Source organism: Pogona vitticeps, chromosome 1 (assembly GCF_051106095.1).
Source record: "Pogona vitticeps strain Pit_001003342236 chromosome 1, PviZW2.1, whole genome shotgun sequence".
Classification (NCBI taxonomy): Eukaryota; Metazoa; Chordata; class Lepidosauria; order Squamata; family Agamidae; genus Pogona; species Pogona vitticeps.
The window spans coordinates 219,911,881-219,932,535 of record NC_135783.1 but is presented as its reverse complement, the minus strand read 5'-3'; the positions used below and the strand labels follow the sequence as shown (position 1 = coordinate 219,932,535).

Genomic DNA, 20,655 nt, shown 5'->3' with positions numbered 1-20,655 from the left:
AGTTGCCCATCCCTGAAATATGCAATCCCATGGTGGCTAGCCATAACATATTGACTACGTGGCCTCCCAGTTTAAAACAAAGCTTGGGAAGTCATTTTTCTGGACTACAACTCTCAAGAGGCCATTCTGGGCAGCCAATTTTGGAAGTTCTTCAAGCTTTGGAGGCTTTTTCTCCTCCTCCTCCTCCTCCTCCTTCTCTTTTTCATCATCATTATCATCATTTACTTTAAATTGTATGTTATTTCCTGTTAACAAGATCATACTCACTCCCAAGTAAAACAGCAATAAGCTCTATTTTATTCCTTGGAACATGATGGCACTATCATTGAAGCCAGTTTAAAATGCAAAAATGTACCTGTCCGGAGCATTATTTTATAATCAAGGTAGTAAAAAAGATTATTTAAGCGGATGGCTCTTTCCCATGTGGAATGCAAAAGGAACTGTTAAATGTGCTCCATGTGAAAGAAAGTCAGTGCTAGTTGTGTGCTTCACAGTAACAATAAACTTGAAGGGGTGGAGGAAGACCATAAGGCATGCAATCCAGAATCTAAAACTATCTAGTTTTACCCCAGTGTCATTGAACAGCAATTTTGGAGGAGAGGGGGGCAGTGAAAAGGGTTATTGTACTCACATCCTGCTGGGAACAGAGCTTGGAAACTACATTCTTGGACCACAGATAGATGGTATCACTTTAAGATCCTCACCATTTCATGATATTTCTTCCCACATTATCAGATGGCTCTGACAACTCCTAAGGAATCTTAAACAACGGGGGAAACCTTATCCATCATTATTACCAGTCCATAACATTGCACTGCAGTTGAAACAGTATTGGATAGTTAGATATAGAGATAGACCTGAACCCTATTTGGTTGTCCTTTCATCCAGAGTAACCAACACAACTGAAGCTGACTCTGCCCATCACTTTGCTCATAAAAGCAGCAACATGTAAGAACAGAAGAAAAGTCCTCCAATACACCTGAAGCCAGTGGGACAGTTTGGATGTGTATGGGGGCAGGGGGTGGACAGTTAAGACGGGCTCTGTGGTCCATATAGTTCTATCCTTCAACAAAGCATTTCAGGAGAAATAACAGGTATGGATGATTACTAGACTCTACACATGGGCAGGAACACAGGTATTCCAAGGTTTTCCCCTCTTTGTAGATTCCTCTCCTCTTCAATCTCATTGCTGCTTGAGTGAGCAAAGCAATGAAGGAAGTGGCGAAGTTCCTCTTCCTCTGTTGATAATTCCAGATTTTGGATCAACTGAATAGGGAGATAGGGAGATTCATAATCGACAGAATAGTTCAACATCTCAAAATATTGGAGGTTTTTACATTATAAAGTGGTGCTGTAATTAGATATCTATCATGAGCAAGCCAAAATATTTTGCTGCCTGAGGTAAATACTGGTACCCCCGCAATATAATATGCAGAGATCAACTGCTCTGGTACCTAAAACCCACTTCAACACTGCTTATACAACAGGGTCCTCCATCCCACTTGAGGAGAGTGGAATAATATAGGGAAGTGGTTCCCAACCTTGGGTCGCCAGATATTCATGGACTACAACACCCAGAAACCTTGTCCATCAGAGCTAGTGGTGAAGGCTTCCGGGAATTTTAGTTCAAGAACATCTGGGGATGCAAGGTTGGGAATCACTGGTTTAAGGCATTTATGATGGTTATGAGGTACAAATCCTGTTATCTTTCAACCAAGCAGTTTAGCAGGAATAAGAGGGGCTAAGTGGCCCCCACTGAGGGGGGCCGATCACTGCTGTCCCCTAATATCTAACCTCTATGCTGACTGCTCCCTAGCTAATGGCAAGCTAATATCATCACCTCCATGTTGTTATTGGCAAGTAGGCATCTGATGGGTTCCTGTTCACACTGCCTGGTGTGTGGGTGTGTGCGTGCTTGCATGTACTTGCTTAAATGTAAGAAAAAGAATGATAGAAAGGAGGAAAACACAGATATAAAAGAACAACAAAATCTCAACAGGTCTGTATGGAATTCATGCAAGAGCTTATTTATTAATGCATGTGTTGCTATCATTTTATTCCATTCCCCAAAGGTGGCAGTTAAAGGAGCAGAAGACTGCCTGATTGACAGCAGCCATAATTCCATACAATGAGACGGTATCATATTGTTTGATGTGATATGATATTCATCACTAGTAGCTGATCAAACACACTCTTGCATCAAACAGTATCACAATGGGATCATATTGCATGCTGCCAGGACCATTCATTCTATTGCATGGGAGACAAGTCTTTTCATAGCAGTGATGCACCAATTCTTTCCTGTTCTTTTTCCTTTCTTTTCTCCCATTTTTGTGTTTCCCAAAAACTGAGTTACATCTGTGCAGTGTGTGACCAACCAGAGTATAGATATTCAGATGTTAGTAACAGGTTTTCTGAATATAAATAGGAAAAGGTTTCCTGCTACTACAATTTTCACTTGAAGATGCTGAAAACCAGAGAGCCTATTTCATGAGGTGGGGGAGGGATTGACAAGAATACTAAAAATTAACTCGAAATACGTAGAGACATACTTAACTGTGATTCTTATAAAGTATACTTTTCATGTAAGCTGGATCTGAATTTCACTCCCTCCCCTCAAACTTCAAGCAGACTTTCTGGTTTCTCTCTCTCTCTCTCTCTCTCTCTCTCTCTTTCTCCCTCTAATTCAGGCATCTAACATTTCAGTCTTTTGAACTATCTATGGAGCACAGACTGACTGTGTTTTTAACCTGCAGCATTGCTCCTGGAAGGGACAGTGGCTTCATGGTTGCCACAAGGGCTAGCCAAGCGTCACTTTGCGCAACTGTCTGGGGAGAAAGGAGGGACTTCACAATTTTCACAAACGCCAGTCGGCATTCTGCCGTCTAATTCTTCAGGAAATAGGGAGCTCTGTAATTTATTTATTTAATTTATATGCCGCCCACTCTACCCAAAGGTCTCTGGGCGGCTTAGAACAATTAAAATTAAATTAAAATACAGTAAAAGATAAAATGATTAAAATACAATTAAAATTGCTATCATGACCCACAGTTGATGTTATTTCAATTAAAAGCCTTCTGGAACAAGAAGGTTTTGACCTGGCACCGAAATGTCATCAACGTCGGCACCAGACAAATCTCAGTCGGGAGGGCATTCCATAGTCTGGGGGCAGCTGCCGAAAAGGCCCTTTGTCTACAAGCCATCCCTCTTACCTCCTTGAGGGATGGCTCTTTCAAAAGGGCCCCCTGGCTAGATCTTAATGGCTGGGTAGGCTCATATGGAAGGAGGCAGTCCTTCAGGTATTAGGTAATGTGAGAAAGATTGCATATCTGGCCTAAACAGGATGAATGAGGACCCTTTAAAAATAAAAAAAACCACTTTCTATTTCTAAAGACCTCCAAGAGCATTGATTTCACTTTTTAGGCATGTGGCTGTACATGCACAGCCGTGTGTGGGTGTGGGCGTGCATGTCTGTGTGTCCCTAATAGCCTCATCTTGCCCCCCTCAATTAAAAACCCAGGAAGTTCCCATCCAGATATTTCCTATTTACCCTTTTTTAATGACCACACATGGCTATTTTCCGGCTCCGTGCAGTCAGTAGAAAAGACTGGAGGTCCTCTGAACTCACCCACCCTGCTTTAGATGTTAGTTGAACTCACAATTACTGTACTTCTAAAGCAGAGGTTTTCAGCCCCCGGTCTACGGCCCAGTGCCGGTCCGTGGCCTGAGCCAGACTGGGCCACGGAGCCGGACCTCCCAGGCCCCACTGCACGCACTCCCCTCCCCACAGCTGCTTTGTGCACATGCATCCATGCCAGCGCCAGCATTCACGCTCCCCCACCCCTTCACGCATGCACCCGTGAGAAGGGGTGGGTGTGCATGCAGGTGCTCCTGCGCATGTGCGAAGGGGTGGGGGAATGTGAACGCCAGTGTTGGGGCATGCGCACACCCCCCACCACTTCACACATGCGCCCAAGACAGCACGTGCGCCTGCGTGAGCATGAGGGGTGCCCCGCATTCCTCAGAGGCTCAGCCGGGCCGCGGCCCCAAAAAGGTTGGGGACCGCTGTTCTAAAGAATGGATTATGGCTATGTATGTCACACCACCTGTTTTTGTAAGTGTTCACACAGTAAACACAAGGTGAATTGACAGAAAGCAAACCTGCTTGTAGAGATGCAGAGAAGGAGGTGAATGAGCCAGACAATTATCAGAAGACTCCGTTCACACAAAGGAGCATCATGTCTCCAGTAGTTCTGATCTTCCAGAGATAGGAAGTGAAGGTTTGAATCCTATGCATTGTTACTTGGAAGGAGCTCCATACAAATCAATGGGATTTCAGGTCATACAAGCACACTGTAATGCAAACTCCTTCTCCCTCATTCGTCCTTCCACGCAATGTCCACTAGTAGCATCAGACAAGCTTCTAAGCACTTTATCCTCTTACTCGCATGCCACGCTGCTGCCTTCGTTTACACGGGAGATCCCCCACACCTCATGTCTATTCGCAGAGCAGGGCAGTATCCAGCAGCACCTTGCTCTTTCAGTCCTGCTGGATGCCTTTGTCCTTCTGAACACTCATAGGCACTGTATGCAGGTCCTCTTACTTCAGCCATCATGTATCTTTAAATCTGAGTTTGTTTTGCCAACATACTATTGGACACTCGAGATATAAAACCATGTTCTTAATGTGGTTTTATATCTCGAGTGTCCTCGGTATGGGTTTAAAAACTGGGAAGGAGACCATCCGGTCCAGAGGTGTGTGAAAGCCAGCGTCCCCCACCCGTCAGTTCTGAACCACAGCAAAAAATCTCTCACAGCCCTTCTGGAGGAACACTCAGGCATGGAGATTGGTGAATCTCCAAGAGGAAGGAATTTTATAACTGTGAAGCTGTCACTGAGAAGGCCTCCATATGTGCCTTGCCTTCATCACCAGACTTGACACACAGATGGAACAGTCAGGAGGGCATTCTCAGTTTATCTTGGAGAGATTTGTGTGGAAGGAAAGATAGTTTCATAACTGAGCACAAGACATTCATAGGTCAAGACCAGGCCATTGGTATGGCCCAGTGCATAGTGCTGAAGGGGGACTAGGGAGAACTAGATTCAAATCTCCCAGAAGATAAATGTGTTGGGTCTGTTTTGGCCCTCCCCATGCATTCTTGATACTGCATTCTGTATCAAGTACACAATTTGAAGTGCTCGGTAAAAGGAGCTCGGGGGGGGGGGCGCAAATAATCTCATGCCAAGAAGCTGAATTGACTCTGTCGTTTGCTGACTCACCCAACAACACTCAAATGTGGTCACAGCAACAGTTCCAATAAGCTCCCAATTCCAGTCAATGATCATGACTCTGGCAACACTGTGGGCCAAAACTGTGGAAAAATCATCCAGGGACATCAGGGAAACCTGAGTCCAGAAGTCTCTGATGGCTGCCCAACATTATAACTGGTCCTCCGCCATTGCAGAACTTAGAAGCAGTGCATAAATCTAAAACTGCTGACAGTGATCTATTCTTCCTACTACATGGAACACTTTCTGCCCCCAGCCAAAGTAGACCAGCTCCAATGTCTGTTTGGGTGTAGCACTGGGTCAGATACACTTTGAGACAGGCCCATTTCTGATATGGTGGGCATGAAATCCTAGCTGTTCCAACAAAGGTAGCCTCAGCAAAAATACTAAATTCTATCAAGACTAAAGGCCTTAGGTTCATCAACGCAATGCTGGAGACCACACAGCCGGTTCAGGCAGAGGGCCTAACTGTGCACCAACAACACCTCAGTCCTTTCTGTGGTTCCTCCCACCAGATACAAATGGTCAGAACTACTCAGATGTTGAGAAGGATTCCTGAGCAAGCGTTCCTGTGGACTTTCAAAACCCCACCTCCTCAACCGTCAGGCTGCACCCCGGAGGACGCATTTGAGGGGAGAAATATACCTTTGACTTTGTCCAGTCAGGTCTCTCTTCCTTTTCTACACCAGATTCCAAAATCTTATCACCTTCTTCAGCAGCATGGGTTAGGTCAAAGACATCGCAGTCCCCCTTCTCCAACGAGCAGCAGAAGTGCAGTCATAGCATAAAACCAGACTCCAGCTGTCATTGCCACGTATGTAGACTGACTAAGGTATCGTTTCTGCTTGGAATAATGCATTGCAAAAGGGCAAGACAAGGGCAAGCCAGGAAACGTTCTTTCCCCCTTTCCCTAGTCCCATTTTGTATTCCATGTAAACACTAAATACTCCTATCGGCCAGGAAACACCTACAACCAATTGCTCAGGCTTGCAAATGCCAGTACCAAGGAGAAAGCCTATCAAGAGCTGAGCAGAGAGGTTCAACTTTTGCTCAGGGCTTTCTAGACAAAATGACTTCAGCTTTCTAATCAGATGGAGCTAAATTGTTCAAGTTAACAACAAAAAGACTTTACTTTGGAAGTGCTGGGGGTGGGGGGAACACAATGCAGAACACAGTGCTTGCAGCTTGAGTGATTGAACCGAAAGCTTCACAATGAAACATTTGACTCTTGCATCCGCAGATGTATACTCTGCCAGGGCTAGAACACAACCAGCTCCCCACGATGGTTTTCCACCTGTACACCTGTCCCTCTGTGACTGAGGAAACTATGCAGCTTTGGTTCTATCTCTACCTTGAAATCTGCACAGCCTGGAAGACCTCAGCATCACCATGCACCAGGCAGAAACAGAGCGGCTGATCCACTCTCCTCCCCCCCCATACACCACCTGAGTAGCAGCTATTATTCCTCCTCCTTAGGGAAGGGACCCCATATGTGAGATCCACAAACCACCTCCATCACTCCAAGCATCATTAGCAATAGTAGGATAAACTGCAGCTGGGTAGCCCTTCTGTAAGTACAACAAAGCCTGCCACTAATCTGGGTATTCAGCATTGCAGGCCTTGCTAGGACGTTTAAGCCCATTTCTCAGGGAAAAGGTGGAAAGACGTCGACAGGACTTGACATGCTAGCTAATTAACGTGGGCTTGGAAGGCAAATCTTCTTAGTGACTTAACGACAAAGGACATATCCCTGAGTTAAGCCAGCACACCTTGCCTTCAGCAGGGATGCTTTGAGCAATTCCACAGAATGGCATTTTCCAGAGCGCCGGCTGTTTTCCCCGACAAGGATTCCGAAGACCTCCAGCAACCTTTTGAAACAGAAGAAGCTTCTTTGCTACAGCCTTGTAGCACTGTGCACGCACTCTCGTAAATACTAGCTTCGCCCCTCCCCCCAACACACACACACACACACAAACACACACACACACACACACACACACACAAGCATACAAAGGACAGCTTTTTAAAATTTCCACGTGTTAGACGAAAATTTGACTTTGGCTGGGATGATGGGCATAGTGTTTGAAGACCCCTGGAGGAGACTCAGTTGGGGACTGCTGCAGAAGGGCTGCTTCAGAATTAGAAGGGGGCTGTTAGCAGCTTTGGTTTAGCTGATGACTGACTGAACATAGACCACCCTGTTCTGTGCAGGTGTTCAAAAATGCTACCACTGAAAACACAGATTCTGTGACCAGATTCTGCTGAAATACTGTACTGGTTTCCCTTATACTTACAAGAATCAGCTGTGATCACCAAATTATAGCACTTACGGCTGAAGAGATGCCAAGTGTGCTTGATTTTATCATTTGCTTAAGTCCAGATCTTCTGAAGCCCTACAAAATCTGGGGCTAGGATATACCACACGATAAGTGTCCACACATCACTAAGGTCCAGATAACTTGCAGCATCACTACATTTGGTAAGTTAGTCACATATTTAATGCAAAAAACAGCAAAATGTGATCTCAAGCATCATGAGGTTGCCATGGTTTGGCTAGCAACAACCCAGGGTAGGCTGGGAGTAACTCATTCCTAAAGACAGTAACTCTAATTTAAAATTGGCTGTAGCTTGCTCTGAGTGTTGCTGGATATGCCTGGTAACCCCACCTAGTTTAGTCTGGACCCATATGTGTTTGGCTCTGGCTACACTCAGGGCTGGAATACAGATCTTGACATGTATTTTCTGAGGTAACAGATACATTGACAGAACGTTTCCAATCTCTGAGGTGAAGGATACCCTACTCATCATGCATCTCTTATGAAAAATATAGCATCGGCCACATTGCATTTCATTGACCCTTTCCTCAGCAGCCTTGATCCACAACCTGGTTGTAACCATGGCTCATTAATGAGTCCCCTCCCCGATTCACAAGCTGCCCATCTGTGGTGGTCTCGACACAGTATGATGATGGCTGATGTTGCTAGTAATCATTGGCTGGGTATAGCAGATTCACTGGGTATGTGATGTGTGATTTCCAGGCCACTGTTAAATTTTGTTGTGGCGGTATGTATGGACAGTGAAGAGGCTGCTCTTGATAGTGTCCAGTATGACATCTTTGCAATATTTGTCCTAGTGCGACCCACGCTGGGCCATTCAGAAGCCACTTTTGAAATGTGTGAAAATCCAGTCTAAATATGACTAACAAACTGTAGATGTTCAGCACAGAATGACAGATGTAGATCAAATTTTCAAAAAGGTGGACATACAGACATTTCTGAAAACGATACCCACAGATGGCAGCAGTTTTTAAAATCTTAAAATGAACACTCTTCTCTGAATAAGTAAAACTCAGAGGTGAACGAGACAAAGAGTTTTTTGAGTGCTTTACATGACTAATTGAGGAAACTGTCAAGTGGGTGCTTTTTTGCATGGGAAATGTATTTCTGCTGGAATTATCAATCATCAAATGCCATATGGAATGGCCCTATTGCTGAAACGAAGGCGGTTTGGCCCTGTCAGCCGCTTGCATAGAAGAGTACTGCAGAAATATAGTAAGCTAATTTGAGCCCCTTTATGGTAACTCCTCAGTTATCAGGGAGATAAATACATAAATGGTATAATAAACCCAATCCACAATAGCAGCCCTATCATAACCGCATTGAACAACCAAGGCATTGTTTGATGGTTGCAATTTTCATAGTCATATAAATATTGAAGGGTCTTGAGCCTTATTCTATCACAAAATCAAATGAAAACTGAAATAAATGAAAGGAACTGTAAAGAGAGGGAGACAGAGGGAGAGAAAGGAGCCAGGCAACACTGGCTGGGGTTTGTAATTAAAACACGTCCTAATGTGAACAGATTCATTTGCTTAACTGGTGAGGATCAAAACCTCACCAGGAAATGTGAGCATGGGTGTAGTAGTGATTCAAGGGACTGTCTGAATTGTGGGTAGAAAAGAGACTGGATTGACCAAGAAAGCCACCGAGCCTTCTTCTCCCCTTTTAAAGTGCACATATGAAGATGCATCATAGCTATAAACAGATGGTATTTGGCCTCCTTCCTATTCTCAACATTTGGAATTCCTAAAGTACGCAAATTAAACAATAATATTTTATAAACATACAATGGATTTTGCTCACTGCTTTGTTAACACAGAAATTATACAATGCTGACATTTATGTAAATTTGGAAAAGTCAACAAGAGTGCGCATTTGAAATAAAGCAAACTCGAATCAGCAGAGGGCAAAGCATGTTTCTGCCATGTGCGCAGATCCACCTAGGCGCAAGAGGGCCAAGCCTTGCTCGGGGAGGGAGGGGGAAGCATAATGGGATGAAGGACAAATTGTAGCTTAAGCAGTCTGATCCTTTGTCCTCTAAAGGCAGGTTCCACACCTCACTGTAAACAAGGGATACTTAAACCATAATTGGCTAGTTGACCATTCGCATACATAACTTGCTATTACAGAGTTAAAGGAAGCTTGCCAGTGCCGAGTCCTTGGCTGGTGGGAGGGAGAGTAGTCTGTTTAGAAAACACGAACTACAGCTCCAGCTGGCTCTTGCACTACGGATAGGACACCAGTTTTGGGAAGGTAATAGCATTGGCATCCCCACTCCACCCCCTTTGGCTTACATGCTTATTCTTAACCCTTTGGGGGGGGTTCTGTTTTGAAAACCCGCCAGCCCAGCCAACGAGCAGGCACTGAAGGTTTTAATCTGCTATCCTAAGTTTGCTGACAAAATAATGATCCCTAGATTTTAATCATTGTTTGGATTTTGAAAGGGCTAATTATCACTGTTTACAGACAGGCCGCTCTATTTAAAACTCCACAAAGGTCAAGCCCTTTGCATGGTTCACTTCCCTGCCCCTTTTATTTGGCTGCCAGCTCCACTCACTTGGTTTTAATGCACCCCTAGATACCTTGTCAGAACTGTAGGCTGAACTCGGTGAAAGTGCACCCCCCTAAGGAATTTTGCCTCGATTTAATGCCAAAGGTGTTGTCTCTGCTGGGGTCATGGCTTTGTGTGAGAAGGCTCAGATTGCTAGCCATGTATCAAAATGAAAAGGCTGGAGAACAGAGACACCCTCCCAGCAAGGCTTGAAGAGACAGGCAGTAATTATACGGCTGGATCATAATTATTATTGCAACAGCCAAACTAGGATCAATAGATTTTTGTGGAGTACAGCTCCCACAGTCCTTCCAGCCACCACAGCTAGTGGCCATATAAACTGGAATGTGCTGGGAATTGCAGTCCAAAAAACACAGTCCCAAACTCTTGTGCAGCCCATCTAACAAGTCATTTTTATGATTTAAGAAGTCAAAGATAAAAAAATTTTAACAAATAAGGGACTCCTGCTGTGGAATGTCACCAAGTACAAAAGTGGGCAGGAGGGAAAAAAAAAAGAAAAATTATGTGGTCCTTACACAAAATCCTGAAATACAAGTAGGTAGTATTTTAACAGAGCTGAGTGTGGTGGAGCTGGAGTCCCGAAGGCAGCATGTGTCGTTCTGCCAACTCCTGCGACATTGCTGGAACCAGTTGTATTGGCTCTTGCCTTTCCATTGGACCATTTCAGCAATGTGGAGAGGGGGGATCTGCTGCTTGGGTAACAGCCTATCCTCCATATTACTTTACCCAGGCTTCATTCTCTGGAGAGGACACTCCTCGATTCAGAGCATGTTACCATAGTCTCTCGAGACTGAAGGATGCCTATGCAATAGTGTGGTGCAGTGGACAGATCAACAGATTAGGATTTAGGAGACCTGGGTTCAGTTCCCCAGCTCTGCCATGGAAACTCACTTGATGAGCAGAACTGGTAAAACCACTCGTTAACTATCTCACCTTGAAAACTTGGTTCATCATCATCATCATCATCTGCCATCAAGTCAATTCTGACTTATGCTGACCCTTTCCGGAGTTTTCTAGGTAGAGGATATTCTGAAGTGGTTTACTATTCCCTTCTTCTGGGTGCATCCTGGTACTACTATACAGCTTGCCCAAGGCTACAAAGGCTGGCTCTAACCCTAACTCTTCCCTACTTTCTCCTGATTTCATCACTTACCATCATTTTAAGTTGAAAAGGAAGTTCTTAAACATAAGCCAATTTGTCTTTTTCAAAGACTTTTCCATCCCTTCCCCTTTTCCTTCCTTCCTTCCTTCTGAAATACTGCTTCTATTTTCCTGGTCTGGCATCAGAGTGCTCGGGATCCTTCAAGTCTAAAAAGCCAAGTAAAAGCGAAAGCCAAAGAACATAGCTGCAAGCGACAACATGAGGCACATGCTATCAAGCCCAGCCTGCTTCCAAGCTGTGTGTATAAGGGGAAGAAGCTGCTCTTTGCTGACTATGGCGAGCAACTAACCTTCCTCCTCCTCTGGCTCAGACAAGGGATGAGGCGTGGAGAAGGTTGAGGTGCAGAGTAAAAGGGTGACAGTGTCCTAATTTGTTTGTGGATTCACGCTTTTCTTTCTCCCATCTTGTGCTTTTCATATCACTGAAAGATTTTACTTTCAATCAATCAGTTTCTGGGGGGAAAAAACACCAAGCCCCTAGCCAATCTCATTTCAGAATCATTTTTTGTTCAGTTATTGGTCTGTTTTTCGTTCTTGTAGAGGTGATATAATACCCAGTGTGGTGTAGCAGATAGAATGACATACTAGGGCTCAGGAAGCCAGGGTTTGAATCCCCCACTCAACCATGGGGGGAAGCTCTCCATGAATAAACAAAACAAAAAAGACATGTGAACTCACTCAGCTCCATTGATGGCATTTTGCAAAATCTTTAAGAACAAAGTATTCTTCACTTACTTTACAAGGGGGGCTGCCAATGGGATTTTTCCTGGACTCAGGACTTCATGTAAATGGAGCACATAGTCCAGACATGGGTCATTTTACCCAGAAGGAAAAAACAAGAAACCGGGCCTTCTCGGCGGTGGCTCCTCGCCTCTGGAACAATCTCCCTCCAGAGATTCACGCTGCCCCCTTGCTGGGTATTTTTAAAAGTCAACTAAAAACCTGGATGTTCAGGCAGGCCTTCCCCTCTAGTTAATATTTGCTTTTTCTCTTCTCTTTTCTTTGTAGTTCATTTTTCATTTTTTCCCATCTTGAAGTTTTTAATATTGATTGTAATAATTCTTTTTTATTATTGCTATTATTATTGCATTATTGTATTATGACTTTGTAAGCCGCATAGAGTGGTCATATCAATCAGATAGGTGGGACATAAATAAATAAATAAATAAATAAATAAATAAATAAATAAATAAATAAATAAATAAATAAATAAATAAATAAATAAATAAAAATTTTGTGGACTATGGCTCCCAGAATCCTCCACCAGCATAGCAAGTAACCTGAAAAATTCCCAAGCTTTATTCTTATCTTCCAGTGTCAGTGGAAAACCAACCAGCCAACCAGCCCCACCCCCCAGAGATATTAGAGTTTCCACTGTACACAATATTCAACAGCTCAATGATGCTTTGAATGGGTGTTCTTACAAATATAGAGAGGGAGGAAATGGCTTCCTTGTCTTTAGCTGTTGTCTTGAAATTAGTGGGATTCAGAGAATTAAGAAAAGTCCAGAGTGAGACAGAGCTTTGTGCTTCTATTTCCTGGGCGAAAGGCACTGTTTGGGATGATGCAGTTCCTTATTCCCAGTTCATTGCTTGTGCAAAATTTTCCACTACATTCCAGTCATTCATCTGGATGTAAATGTGGAATTTCTATCCCTTTCCACCCCAAACTGAGCTCTGACGTACCCTTTAGCCATTATTGACATCATCAGGGAATACTCTCCTTTAAATACAAATAAAAATTCTCTCCCGCAAAATAGCATCTTTTTGCAGATGACAATCACAAAGGAGGAACTGGGAATGAGGAAAATGTATGTCATTTCAACGTTGTCTGCTTGGTTGGCAAAAATGTGACTCTAAGAAGACAAGAGTGCTCAAATTGGGCATTGCAGGGCTTGACTCATCACCTGACCGACTCCACTGTGACGAAAATGTGTGGATCCAACTGCAGGGAGAATGCAGGGGTGGCCCAAGCTTTCCCACTGTTGGAGGTGGGAAGCCTATTGCCCCTTCCCTGTCACTGCTCCTCTTCTTTGCGCTTCCCCCCCCCCATGACAGTGGATGCAGTAAACCACCCCATTGAGCCACCCAGGCCTAGAGAAGGGAGCACCTGGTGAACCTCATGGGACAGTGGTTGAACTGTAGCATGGTGGTCAAAACTCTACTCATGGTCAGTGTTCAATCCCAGTGGATTCAGGTAGCCGGCTCACGGTTGACTCAGCCTTCCATCCTTCCGAGGTTGGCAAAATGAGTACCCAGTTTGGTGGGGGGGGTGGGGGTGGGAAGTTGTAGACCACCCAGCAGTGTGTTAAACAGTATGGGGTTGTATATAAGCAGCACACTTTGCTTTTGCTTTGTCACAGGCGGTGGAGCCTCCACACCTCTCCTGCATGCCACTGCTTGGCAATTGGCTTTAATCCACCAGTTTGGGGTCTTCTTAAGGCTGAGAGGTCCTGGAAAACAAGATAAAACTGGAGGAGGATCTGCAATATAGGGGATATCCATGGACACCCTTCCCATTGTGCTTTGGCTCCAGGTAGCTCTCCAGAGGAAGGCCTTAGAAAACCAACCAGCACTAACTAGAGCTGGCTGCCGTACCTACCTGCCTGCCTGCCTCTTCCTCCTCTAGGAGCAGCATGTGAGAAGGGTGTAAAGGCATCTCTGCCTCCATGGGGATGGGTGGGTGGGTGGGTGGGTGGGTAAGAGTGCTGCGGGGCAGAATTTCAGGAAAGCTGCTGGCAGTGGAAGTCCTCCAAAGCAGAACAAGCTTTTCCGTTAGTGGCCAGAGAGGATAGCAAGGGACACGTGTGCCCACTGCACAGTTGCTCTGACTCATGCAACCATCTCAGTGGGGCTCCACCTACAAAAATAGGTAGGGCTGGATCTACAGAAATAGATCAGCTTGGTGGATTTACATGTATTATTTGTTGGATCCCCTTCTTTGCTACTAATGTAGCCTGATCCCTGTTAAAAGCCACCTGTTTCAATATCTGCACACATTTGTGTAGGAGAAATGACTACCTAGATGTTAAAAATGTGAACCATGCTAAGCGGATTATTCTTTGTTTTCCTGTTCTACAAGGGATGTTTTGCACCTTTGACTCCTCAGATTGGGAGCTGTGAAAAGGGTGTGTGTTATTTTCCACCAGGAGGGAAACCACTCAGGTTCAAGCCCTCCTGTGCCCTCTCTCCAACCTGTGAAATGTCACAGGCAATCTAGCTGATGATAATAATAAAATGGCACAGGAGTGGCTTGCACATTGTCACATCTAAAGGGGACTGGCATAGAATATATTTGGAAAGAAAAAGTTGGCCTCCGGCCCCAAAGCCAGTCAGTCTCTGATAGACAAGCCTACCCCTCAGGGTTGTTGTAAAAAGGGAACATATAGAGTAGCCTGAGCTATATGGAAGGGGAAGGTGTATGTGGGGGAGGGGAGGGAATACCTAACAACATTGAAAAGCACAGATGATGTGCTATTTTTGAATATGTCAGTGGAGGGGAACCAGGTATAATAGCTCTTGCATCGAGCAGCGTGTTGGACTCAATGGCTGTATAGGCCCCTCCAACTCATTTATTCTGTGATTCTGATTCAATTATTCTTTTCCTTCTCATATTCAAAGGCTCTTGCAGTGAGATCTCAATTCATGATTGTTGTGGGTTTTTCGGGCTCTTTGGCCGTGTTCTGAAGGTTGTTCTTCCTAAGGGTGCTTTCCTCTGAAGATGCAGGCCACAGAGACTGGCGAAACGTTAGGAAGAACAACCTTCAGAACATGGCCAAAGAGCCCCCCAAAAAAACCCACAACAACCATTAGATCCCGGGCGTGAAAGCCTTCGCGAATACAGATCTCAATTCAGTTTATTCAAAAGTAAAGCTGCTGAGTGTGATGGGACTTAGGTGCTAGTAAGGACAGTTGCCTTGGCCTGCCATCCTTGGTGTAATGTTTAGCCGTCACAACTGGTTCTATAAACCTTTGTCTCATTGTTGTTGCTTTTTATTGTAGCTATTTAAGATCCTCCTGGCCTCATTTAACCTTGATTTCATTCTCCATTCTCCTCATCACATCCTTTCGGCCCAAGCAGCTTCTTCTTCACAGCCCACTCGATTTATCAGCAATAAAGGAGGCTCTTCCAGAGTTTAATGCTGCTTGTTAAAATTCCACTCCCTCCTCCTAAATGCTTTGGGATAACATGTTCAGCCTTTTGGGGTTTCCTGTTACTACACCATGTCTCCCAACTTAACCAAATGTTACGTTTAGGCTGGCTTTTTTAATATATAAAGCTGGAGCAAAATATTAGACTCGGCATTATCCTCATCTTGGGAATGGTGTTTTCTGGCAGAAGTATAAGCTTTGGTGTTCCCCATTTTTTAAAAAAACCCTCGATTTTCATATTAAAATGCAATGCTAGTTTGTTCAGTGGCTTCCTCATATCCTCAGAAACAGCTTCAACTTATTTCCCACCAAAAAAAAAAAAAAAAAAATCTCACCAGCCGTTCACATCAACGGTGTGCCATACATGCAAAATGTTCCATGCTAGCATGCGATTATCTGTTTCTAACAATAGCTGACCACATTCCCTAAGAATGGGGCGGGGGGATATCAGAAGTTAATACAGCATTGCTATTTATTACCCTATAATTAAGGCACTGACAGTTTTCCTATTAGAAAACCTTATTTGCAAAGGTTCATAACTCAAGAGGCAAAAATTCCATTTCAAGATAATGTCTCGATTGCCATGTTGAAGCATTTAAAATATTTTAGTAAAATGAATTTAATCTACCACAGGCTTGCTGTTTCTCAGCTTTTGTTTTGTAATATGTTTGGGGGGGGAATAAAAAAAAAGATCTCTCTTGTTTTAATTAAAGTGGATTTAAAGACTGCAACTTTTAAAGAAACATGTCGGGCATTCTCAACTAAGAGGCAGCCCATGGGAACTTTAGGTGTTCAAAACCAAGAGGCTGCAAATGGAATGAAAATGGTGGTTTGTTTTGTTTTGGAAGGGAGCGAAACGTGACTTCAGGGAAGTGAATTACTAAGAAATGATGGCAATGCTAAACTTTGGGTTTCAAGACTGCTCTGGAATTTTTGGCACCCATGCTGATCTATTACATAAGATTCAAAAGGAGCAAAAGTGAAACAGACTCCGGGCTCAGCTACTTTCTTTCTTTTTCTTAATGGAGTAAGGAACATGTAGAAAAACAGCGCAGCAAACAGTTCAGCCAGGAGGGGTTGTTTTTAAACAGTTCTTCCAGCTTTCTCTCACTCTCTGGAAATGATAAGAGAAGCAAACCCTCCTCAAGTGGGTGCCTCCAGTTGTGTTGGTCTATGACAATGGTTCCCAACCTTGGACCCCTAGATGTTCTTAGACTAAAACTCCCAGAGGCCTTCACTACTAGCTGTGCTGGTCAGGCATTCTGGGAGTTGTAGTCCAAGAATACCTGGGGACCCAAGATTTAAATGCACTGGTCCACAATCCCCAGCAGGCACAGCATAAATGGCTGGGGAATTTTGAGAGTTGTAATCCAACACAGCTAGAATGCACCAGTTTAGGGAAGGCTGATATCAGCGTCAGTGCCATTCTTAAGGACGACTTCAACAACCTATTACAAACACCATTCCAGGCAATGTGATGCATGTAGGAGAAAGACCAAATTAGAAGGCTCTGAAGCTTAATTAGGCTTAGCTTCTCCCAAGCATCTTGTTGCTGCCCCAATACTGGGTAGCACCTTTCTTACTTATTCAGAAACTTGGGAGGAGCTAAGCTTAATTAAGCCTCAAAGCCTTCTAATTCAGGCCTTTCTCCCATGTGCATCACCTAGAAGTAAGGTAACTGCAAGATAGGTAGAACTCCCAGAACATACAACTATGGCATTTATGTTTTTTTTAAAAAAATCTGGAAATCCCAACCCTAGTCTTGGAGTTGCTGTCCATATTGGGGGTACTCCTCTTTAGAGGCTCTGAATATATCTAGACATCTTTTTTTCCAGAAGATAGTGACAGAAAATTTATGCCCCACTCTATGGTATCTATCCTCTTAAGCACTGAACCTTATCCTTCATGGTTTCTAAACATTTGCACAACATCATTACATAAGTTCATCTAGAGCTTTAGAGTGCTGTGCAATCAATATGAGAATGACATGTTAATATAGTAAGTGCATGGCATTCTTTTCCCCCCATAAAACCCCAGGAAGGTAGTACGATGCAAAATCAGTACCTTGGAGTAAGTAGTAAAGAACTGGATGAGGCCCAATAAACTGAAGCTTAATCCAGGGAAGATGGAGGTGCTGCTAGTTGGTTGTTTATCCAGTCTCTTCTGGAAGGATTTGTTCTTTCACTGAAGTATGAGTTTTCTTGTTTGGAAGTGCTTGTTGTCTGGTTCCTGTCACTAGAAGGACAAGTGGCTTCCTCGGCCAAGTGTCTCTGAGCAGGTAAGGCTGGTCCCCCTTCAACAAAACCTACCTAGGCAAGAATGGCCATGCTTCATATTCCATCAATGTATCATTTGGGTTAGTGCACATATGGCGTATGTGTCGCCCTTGAAAACAGAAACTTAGCTGTACAACTGCTACTGGAAATGGGCATTGATTATTATGTTACATGAATACTTTGTCATCTTCAGCCCAGGTGTGGGCCCAATTTAAAATGCTAATTTTGAACTTCCAGGTCCTTCATGGCTTGTGAGCTCTACACTTGAAGTTTCCACCCTTATAGCATAATTACTTGACCCAGATGTTAAGAACATTTTGGGCAGGTCTTTTCTTGGTGTTCCTGCCTCATGAGGTGAAGTGGATGGTTATAAAGTAGGTGGTGCTCTCGCCTCTTGATCGGTGTCTGAATGACGGTAAAAGGAGTGGGACCTGATTTGCCCCAGGCCCTTTTGGAGGTATCTCAGCCTGATCTATGTCCATGCTGGTATTTTCAAATATCCAAGGGGGAAATCAGTAGGGAAACATGAACAGATATAATAACCTGGAAAGTTACCCCTCTTTTCTCATTGTTAGGCAGAGTCAGGCAGAAGGAATCTGGCCCTTTGCCTGTAGTACCACCACTACCAGAAGGGGGGGGGGAAGAGAAGGAAAGACAGATCTTATCAACTTAACTTCTAACCCAGCCACTCAAAACCAATACAGAAATACAGGCATTCATCGGCACACACATGCACGCTCAGTTCTGGCAGTGAAGTAAGAGAAAATAACAAAGTTAAAAAGAGGGGTTAACACAGAGAACTCAAAAATTAGGCAATATGATACACTAATTGAAATGCCATGGACAGCTGCTGCAGGGGAATACAAGCTGTTGACCTCTTTCCCATCACTTCTGCAATTGGTATATTCAGGAGCTCTTAGACATGGTGTGTGTGTGTGTGTGTGTGTGTGTGTGTGTGTGTGTGTGTGTGTGTGTGTGTGTGTGTGTGTGTGTGTGTGTGTGTGTGTGTAAAGCCATCAATGTCTTTCTCCATTGGAACTAGATTAGCAGCTTCTTTAAAGGGTATTTATACCCATTCCTCCCTTTTAATTGTGTCTTTATCTTTAAAAACAAACAAACCCATGTATGCTGGATTCAACACAAGGGATCCAAGGGCATGCTGCTCTGCCCTGTGAGCATCTTTGGGCACTTTTCCTCACTTTGTGATTGCTGCAAAAATATACAAATAGCCCAGATTTGGCAAGTGTTTCAGCCTTTGGCCAAATATGGTGCACAGGCTTCATAACTAATGAAAAGATGTGGTTATTGGCCCCACTATAACAAAAAATAAACTTTACTGCCTTTTCAGCACTAGGTGAAGAAGATCTTTAAACGTTAAGACTTTTAATTTTTTTTTAGTACTTTTAAAACTTTGCTGTGATTTTAAAATGACAAAAGCATGCTGAGGAGAACCTGTCAATTTTGAGAGTCAGCTATCATCTTGCTAAATGTATTGCTGAGAGTGGTAGACCACCACTGATGGCAAAGTTGTTATAAAGTGTGTAGTTAAAGTCATGGACAAAATGTGTCCCACCAAGGTACTGTATCTTGTGTCAGTTTATCTGCATCTCCAATCAACAAGCACATTGAAGAACTAGGAGAAAAGCTGCAAATATCACTGATTGTCAAGGCAAAATGTTTTGATTTTTTCCCCTTTTGGCACAGTATATGAGAGCAATGTCATTACAGACGCTGCTCAACTACAAATATTTATTGGGGGGGATAGATTCAGAATTACAGAAGAACTGTGTGCACTACAGAGTTTGAAAGGCATTACAACTGCTGAAAACATATTCTTGAAGGTGTGTGAATCAGCCGAAAATCTTAGTCTGAGTTGGGATAAATTGACAAGCATTACAACTGATGGTGCAAGGAAAATGGTGGGTTGTAAAACTTGTGTAGGTGCAAGAACCAATTAAAAAATATTGAAATTAAACAGTACACTTTGCATGGAATTTCCACCAGCAGGTCTTGTGTAGCAAGATTCTTCAGTGAGAAAGTGTGATGCATATGTTATATCCAGCATAAATTGCATCAGGAATAATGGCCTTACTCCTCATCAGTTTCAAAATTTTCCCTCAGAGACAGATGCAGAATATGGAGATGTATTGTGGCATGCAGAAGTCAGGTGGCTTAGCAGAGGTAAAGTTCTCAGTTGTTTTTTCAGTCTTTGTTATGAAGCTGATGTCTTTCTCAAGGAGAAAGGAAAAGGTCAAGAAGTACTTTCTGACCCTGGATGGTTTTTTTTATTCGGCCTTCTTAACTGATATCCCAGAGCATCTGAACACAGTGAAACTAAGGCTGCAGGGGAAATGACAGCTTGTATGTGAAATGTATTCTGATCTGAAGCACAACTAAACATTTTTGTGAAGCAAGTTAGTGAAAGTAACTTTTCAAACTTCTCAGGCTTCAGTGAACTAAAATTTGAGAAAGACGGGAATTTATAGTTCAATGTTGAAAGATACATCAAAGCATTGAATCTCTTGCAGGTGGAATTCCAGAATGCACATTCATTGATGGCCAGAAACATGGGCAGGATATAAGAATGTTTCAGAATACATTTGAAGTAGCACCAGAAGATGCTAGTAACTTTTTTCAGATGGAATTAATTGATTTGCAAGCCAGAGATCATTTCAGAGACATTTACAAAGAAGATAGTCTCTTAGAGTTCTATTCTGGTCTACCTGATATATTTATCAACCTAAAGAAATTAGCTGCAGGCATGTTCACTGTCTTTGGCACCACATACATCTGTGAACAAACTTTTTCCAAATGAAAATGGTGAAATCCAAGTGTAGGTCAAGCCTTACAGATGAACATTTACATGT

At 43.4% G+C, this 20,655-nt stretch overlaps 1 protein-coding gene across 3 annotated transcripts in view; it reads right to left on the bottom strand.

Moving 5' to 3' along the window:
• The window catches only part of QTMAN (queuosine-tRNA mannosyltransferase), a 383,269-nt gene that overhangs the window by 80,014 nt on the left and 282,600 nt on the right, over positions 1-20,655 (bottom strand). The gene's annotated exons all lie outside the window — the stretch shown is intronic.